Source organism: Colobus angolensis, unplaced genomic scaffold (assembly GCF_000951035.1).
Source record: "Colobus angolensis palliatus isolate OR3802 unplaced genomic scaffold, Cang.pa_1.0 Scaffold230, whole genome shotgun sequence".
Taxonomy (NCBI): domain Eukaryota; kingdom Metazoa; phylum Chordata; class Mammalia; order Primates; family Cercopithecidae; genus Colobus; species Colobus angolensis.
In genome coordinates, this window is record NW_012115489.1 from 5,296,060 (window position 1) to 5,303,779 (window position 7,720).

The following is a 7,720-nucleotide window of genomic DNA, read 5'->3' on the forward strand; positions in this document are numbered from 1 at the left end:
TGTTAAATGCAGTCCTCTTGGTAATCATCGAGAAAATAGTTATAGAATATACACAAAAGAAAATGAGAAGGAAATTAAACATTTCACTACAAAATACCAATTAAACACAAAAGATGTAGTAATGCAGGAAATGAGAAACCAAGAAGAGGTAAGGCATATACTAACACATAGCAAAATGATGGAAGTAAGTCCCTCCTTATTAGTAATTACTTTAAGTGTAAATAGATTAGACTCTTCAATTAAAAGACAGAGATTGGCAGAATGGTTTTAAACAGACTAATTTTACTTTTCTAATTTATCTTGTAATGTGAAGTATAATCTTTTTTAAAAACAATTCTTAAACCAATTGTAAAAGCAATACATTATAAAAATAAATAAATGCTTACAAAAATAATAATGTCAAATCACAAGCGATAGAATTACTCATGGCTTATGTTTATTGAGTTTGTACTAAGTGCCAAGTACTATTTTAATGGTTTACACTTAATTAGAAATAACACTACTTTTGTTCTCATCTTACAGATGGGGAAATTGAAGCACAGTTTGCAAATTTACTCAAGGTTACACAGTAACTAAAAGATAGGCTAGTCTGATAACAGAATTCAAACTGAACTGCTATGCCAAGATATTAGCTGAGATTATTACTAGTTTTATATATAGAATATTACACAGAAGATTAGCTCTCCAGTTTTCTAATCTATATATTTTTAAGTGGTTTGCTCATAAAAATAATACAATAAGGAAGAAGTGGTTCAATCCCATACATTCTAGGTAGAAGACCACACATCTTTTCATTGGTGTGGTCTATTTGTCTTTGAAATGATATTGGTTACATGAGAGACCAAGTGTGGCTAGGACTGGGCAAAGGATTACCACTGCTGAAAGGCTTAGGGTTCAAATTCTCAGATTCTACAGACTGCAGAAATTAGAAGTATTAGAAAGTCACCTGCATGAATAAATCACATCCTTAGAAACGCAGTTAAATACAATGCACTTTTCAGTTGAAGGGTTTTTTTTCCCTTGTGCAAGCTTGAATTCAAAAATCAGTCTGAAATTAGATTTTGTTGCCAACATTAATCTTAAATTTTAGAAAAGTTAGAACGTGTTTCTTCAAGTTGATTTATGCCAGTCTCAACTATGCCAAGGGAGAAAAAGTGGATCAAATTTTGTACTTGAAATACATAATGTAAACTGACACTCTGCAGTAGTTTTTTAATGTCATGAGAACTGCAAATGCATGTTTTTTGCTCTGAGGCAAAAAGAAAGGATTCAAAGACAATGATTTTTGGTGGTTTATTTTCCCTTATTGAGAAAATATTTGCCAGGTTTTACATACATTTCATCATAATGCACTTTTTCTTCAAATATCCTTCATAGAAAATATCATTGACCATTATTATAAGATTATCACAATAGAAAGATAATTTTATAGATATGATGGTAATAATCCAAATGAGTTAGGGCAAGGAGGTTTTAGACCACAATAAAAGAAATTGAAATCAACCTGAGTAGGTCAAAAATGTAAGGAGAGGATGGCAATGTGATTTAACAAGAGGCTAATTTAAGATGAGTCCCAGAAATAGAAGGAAAATGCATTAGATATTATGAAATAAGACAAAAACCAATGGGCGAACACTTTTGGAATCGAATGCTTCTTTTCAAGGTTTTAAGATCATAGATAGAAGACTCATGACTGTACAGAATGGAAGATCTGCAAATCACATACCATATATATTGCTTAAATATTTTTAACTTTATTTCTGATTATAATTTAAGACCTTTTCAGAAGGAAATCAATATATATTTTGGATTTTATAAGTGATAATTTATAAAAGATGGTACAGTTGAATAGAAACTTCAAAGCACTTCAGTCCAGCCATCATTGATTCGTTATTCATGTATTAAATATCCTGTCATTCCTTCAACAAGTATCTGATTAATTAACTGGGTACAGCAGTAAATGAAGAAAAGTGTCTTTGTGGAGCTTATATATTGGCAGGGAAACAAGGACAATAAATACATAAATATGTAAAATGGTGATAGGACTAAACAGAAAAAAAAAAGGTAAGGAGAGGTCATAAAAAGAATGAAGATAGTTTCCTTATTAAATAAGATGATCAAGGGAAGGTTTCACTGAGAAGGTGACATGTGAGTAAAGTCTGAAGAAGATGAGGAATGACATCTCTAGATACCTAGTGGAAGAGCTTTTCAGGAGCAGCAAATACAATGGACTTGAGATATCTGGGCATTAAATATAAGTGTGCATGTGTCTTTATAGTACAATGATTTATAATCCTTTGGGTATATACCCAGTAATGAGATTGCTGTGTCAAATGGTGTTTCTGGTTCTAGATCCTTGAGGAATTGCCACCCTATCTTCCACAATGGTTGAACTAATTTACACTCCCACCGACAGTGTAAAAGCATTCCTATTTCTCCACATCCTCTCCAGCATCTGTATTTTCCTGACTTTTTGATAATTGCCGTTTTAACTGGTGTGAGATGGTATCTCATTGTTGTTTTGATTTGGATTGCTCTAATGACCAGTGATGATGAGCATTTTTTCATTTATTGCAGCACTATTCACAATGGCAAAACTTGGAAGCAACCCAAATGCCCATCAATGATGGACTGGATAAAGAAAATGTGGCACATACACACCATGGAATACTATGCAGCCATGAAAAAGGATGAGTTCATGTCCTTTGCAGGGACATGGATGAAGCTGGAAACCATTATTCTCAGCAAACTAACACAAGAACAGGAAACAAAACACCGCATGTTCTCACTCATAAGTGGGAACTGAAGAATGAGAACACATAGACACAGGGAGGGGAACATCACACACTGGGGCCTGTTGTAGGGTAGGGGATTAGGGGAGGGATAGCATTAGGAGACATACCTAATGTAGATGATAGGTTGATGGGTGTAGCAAACCACCATGGCACACGCATACCTATGGAACAAACCTGCATGTTCTGCATATGTATCCCAGAACTTAAAGTATATATATATATAAAGAAAAGGAAAGAAAGATATCTGGGTATTAGGCCAGGTACCAGCAGTGTAGAGCATGATGGAAGTCCCACTATATGTAGAAATTCATTAAAATGTGTCTTTCTTTATTGTACTGATGCAGGATTTCAGTAAGGGATGCCCATAAGGTATGTCCAGTCCTGGACAAATAGTTTTTGTGCACCTCTGTGTGTATAAACAATTTGATTAAAATATATTATTTTTTTATGGGTCCAAGTGTGAAGATTTAGAATGATGGATAGGTGGGACATACTTAGGTTCCTTGTCTGTGATCATCCTGGCTGCAGATGGGCACATATTTTTATGTAGCTCTTGTGTTCCCCGCGCTGGTATCTAGAACCTTAGTTGAGTTGCTTTCTGCTATCCTGTTAATTTCATTGCCCATTTTATTTTCCCTGCTTGCTAATCATCATTCTCTAGCTTTTTGCAAGATTCTGTACAATTATCATCCAATTTTATCAGACAAACTAATGGTACTTGCAATAGAGACACCAGTTAGGGGACTATCACAATAATCCAGGGATAGCTGATGGTAATCAGTTGTGTCAAATGCTACTGATGCGTGGCATAATAGGAAGACTGAGAAGTGACAATTGGATCATCCATCCTCTGTAGTTGTTCATGCTGGCTAATGAGTGAATACCACACAGAGTGGCAATTCCTTGCTAAAACACTTGTTCCATATTTCCACAGGTCTGGCCAATGCATTTGTGCTTAAAGCATGCAATGTCTGAAATGTAATGTTTAACTCCCAGATATGTTCATGCACCGTTTAGTTTTTATCTTCTGATAGCACCATGTGAAACATATCAACATGGTAAATTTTCCTTTTTCACTGAGTCTGTTAGTAAAAGACTGATTCAATGGAGATCTTGAAGATTTGTCCAAATAAACTTTAAATTTTTGTTGCCTTCTTGCCAAGGGCTAGAGATGGAATTGATGATTTAGGCCGCAAGATAAATTAAATAGGCAATGGAATTATCAGAATGGTAGACAGTGGCCCAACTAAGGATCTGGATGCCAGGGGCTATAAACAAGGCGACTCTACAATAACCAGTAGCCCGTCTACTGCCAGGGAAACCTCAACACTGAGCCATATATCTGAGTCTGCAAGAAGTATCTATATGCCTTTTGCCTAAGACCTTAGTTGATCTCAGAATGTGGGGCAATTCAAACTCATAAATAGAGGTAAATAGACACATTTGTCAGGCAGTTTCTGATATCAGAACGTGGTGCAGGAGGCAGTAATTGTAGAATTACCATAAGAATAGACTTAGAGCTGGTCCTTATTCCAGCAGATGTTTGTTTTACAAACAGAAGGCTATTACTTGGTTTACATGAACTAATATATGTGAAATATTTTACTATATAAATTTTAAATATGATAAAGCTATCTCATGATAGTTCAGGGAGCTGTATCTTTTATATCTGTCATATATTTTATGGCATTTTCAGCTTTACTGAAGATATTTCTGGGAAATAAGGTACAGGGCTCAAAAATAACAGTCAAAGCTGAAGACAGTAGACCTCTTTTTATGTGTTTTATTTTCTTAAACTTATTTTGAAGAAATAACTAGAGAATTTGGTTCAGGTTATAAATAAGAAGCATCCAGGGATAAGACCAAGCATGAGTCAGCATGAGTCAGCAATTCAGTAAGCCTGGGAACTGGAAATGAGCTGGAATGTAATAACTTCTATCACTTTAATATGAATAAAAGCTTTTGAACTCCTGAAATTTCAAATGCTTGTGGTTGTCTGTTTGAAGACAATTTTGTAACACAAAGTAATTCAGGGAAATATCTTCAGACAGGACAAAAAGTTGTTACTGTGTCAAATTAAAAGAAATATTTTATTTGAGTGACTCAAACAAGATGAAGTAAGAAATTTTACTATATGAAATCTTGGAGCATCCACAATCTGTGAAAGCTTGGATTGTCTAAAATGAAACTCGAAATAAACCATTTGAGATGCAGATTTCAACAAATTTAATATTATCAAACAAGGGGAACTTTCAAGTCTCCAAACATTGTAATCAAATAAAGAGGAGACCCAAGTTTTTGAGGAAGATAATGACATTTTATGTCATCAATGTCTTCAGATCTATGAAATCTGGGTACTATGGTGATGATGGGAAAGATCTCAGAGTTCACTGCTGTGAATTCCTGTCATAGAAAAGCAAACAAACGGGCAAGTAATTATCTCTTACCAACTATCGAGCTAATTAGAGATGAAAACAGGGATATAGAAAAATTATGAATTGTAAATGATAGTAATATTCTAAGTGATAGTTGCAGACCAATCAGAATGGGCAGCACAAAATCATTCAGAATGGACCCCAGCTATAGCTAACCAGTAGGGCATTACTGGTAAGTATTTGTTGAATATTTGTCCAGGTTATGAGTAAATTCATCTAGCAAATTAATAATATTAATATAGGTCAAACTTTAATTTTAACTAAGTTAACTGAGTAACTCTCCCTTTCATGTACAAAAATTGTATTTATCTCTATAAGTTGAGATTTGATCACTGTCTCAGGAGCAATTTGGAAAAGCATACTAATTTTTTAGACTGCTGAGAAAGAATTAAATTATAAAGATTTTTTAAAATAAGCAAAATAATTCAGATGGGATAAACACCAACTAGCAATGATTCCTCAGAGCTTTTTTATGTGTGATAGCTACTTATTTGACTATAGTATAAGACTCAGAAACTGGCTCAGTTTGCAGGATATCTTCAACAGAGGGGCCTTAAATAGAGTATATGCTCTCCTATGTCTTTGAGTAATGTTCTGTGGTTCGTTTTGAATGTTTAGTTAGGAAGATAGGATCAGCATCATCACTTCTTTATTTATGGTGTTCTAACTCTAAAAGCAGCAAATTGTACCACTGATGTGGCAGCTGATATCTTTCCCCATGTCTAAATTATATTGTTGGTGGTAGATTAGATCTTGATGATCCTGGACATATTCCCAAGCCTCTTCTGATCTACTTGTGTTGTTGGCCAGTGCTAAGCTAACAAGAGTTAATAAGTCACAATAAGCCATTCATCTGAACAGGGAATTGTGAATAAAGCACTGTAGAGGGGGAGTTTAGAAGCAAGCAGGAGCACTTTTTTTTTTTTTTTAACTCTTAAGTTTCAGTCTGAAAGGCTTTTGGATTTTATACATTGTTACCTACTTACAAACTACACAAAACCTATTCTATCTTTTTCATTCTCATAAAGTATGGAAGTATGATGTACTTAAACATAGGTAAAATTCAGTCTTGCGAGATGGAAAATGTGAATGTACTTAGCACTACCGAACAGTATACTTAAAAATGGTTAAGATGGCTGGGTGCAGTGGCTCACGCTTGTAATTTTCGCACTTTGGGAGGCCGAGGTGGGTGGATCACCTGAGATCAGAAGTTCGAGACTAGCCTGGCTAACATGGCGAAACCCTGTCTCTACTAAAAATAGAAAAATTAGCTGGGCGTAGCGACATGCACCTGTAAGCCGAGCTACTTGGGAGGCTGAGGTAGGAGAATCGCTTGAACCTGGGAGGCAGAGGTTGCCGTGAGCTGAGATGGCACCATTGCACTCCAGCCTGGGCAACAAGAGTGGAACTCTGTCTCAAAAAAAAAAAAAAAAAAAAAGGTTAACATGGAACATTTTATGTTATATGTATTTTACCACCTTTAAAATACTGAGAAAATAGGCAAAAGGTAGCCAAAAAGCGATGATAATGTGTTTGGAAACTTTTAACTCACTTCACTCACGGAAGCTCCTACAAAGAGTGTAAAATATCTTTAGATGTGTAACTTCTTAGACAGTCAGCCCCTTAAAGCACTCATAGTAACTTATATCCTGTAGGTTGGTTACATGAAGAGGAGGATTTTGTCTGTTGGGTTCAAGAACGATGTGTCCCCAGTGTCTAGAATAGTGCGAGGCATAGAGAAACCACACAATGAATATGAGGCCACATTTCTTATTGTCCAGCAGGACATGTTATTTGCTAAAAATTAAAAAAAATGAATATATATATATATATATATAAAATGACTACATTCTAGAAGACATTTGCTATAAGGCACTGTTTTTTAAACATAACACACAGTCCATTTCAAATTTTTTTTTTTTTTAATGAAGACATCCTTTACATGCCCATACCAGTACCTCCCAAATCAACATTCCACACCATTCACTGCTCTCGGGAAATTTAGCAGATGTGCTGAGCCCAAAAGAATTTTGGATTTCAGCAAGATTGGGAAACTGGGTTATACCTTCCCCCTTTTCTTTAGAGCAAGAAATTTCATGACTTTTATTTACCCAATGAGTACTGGGTAAGCCTCATAAGGGGAACTCCAATATGCTTCCCAAAATTTTAAAATCATACAGCAGTGCTGGGTGTGGTGGCTGATGCCTATAATCCCAGTATTTTGGGAGGCTGAGGTGGGCGGATCGGCTGAGGTCAGGCTTTTGAGATCAGCCTCACCAACATGGTGAAATTTCGTCTCTACTAAAAATACAAAATTAGCTGGGTGTGGTGGCGGGCACCTGCAGTTTCAGCTACTTGGGAGGCTGAGGCAGGAGAATCACTTGAACCCAGGAAGTGGAGGTTGCAGTGAGCCAAGATCACGCCATTGTATTCCAGCTTGGGCAACATGAGTGAAACTCTGACTCAAAAAAAAAAAAAAAAAAAAAAAAA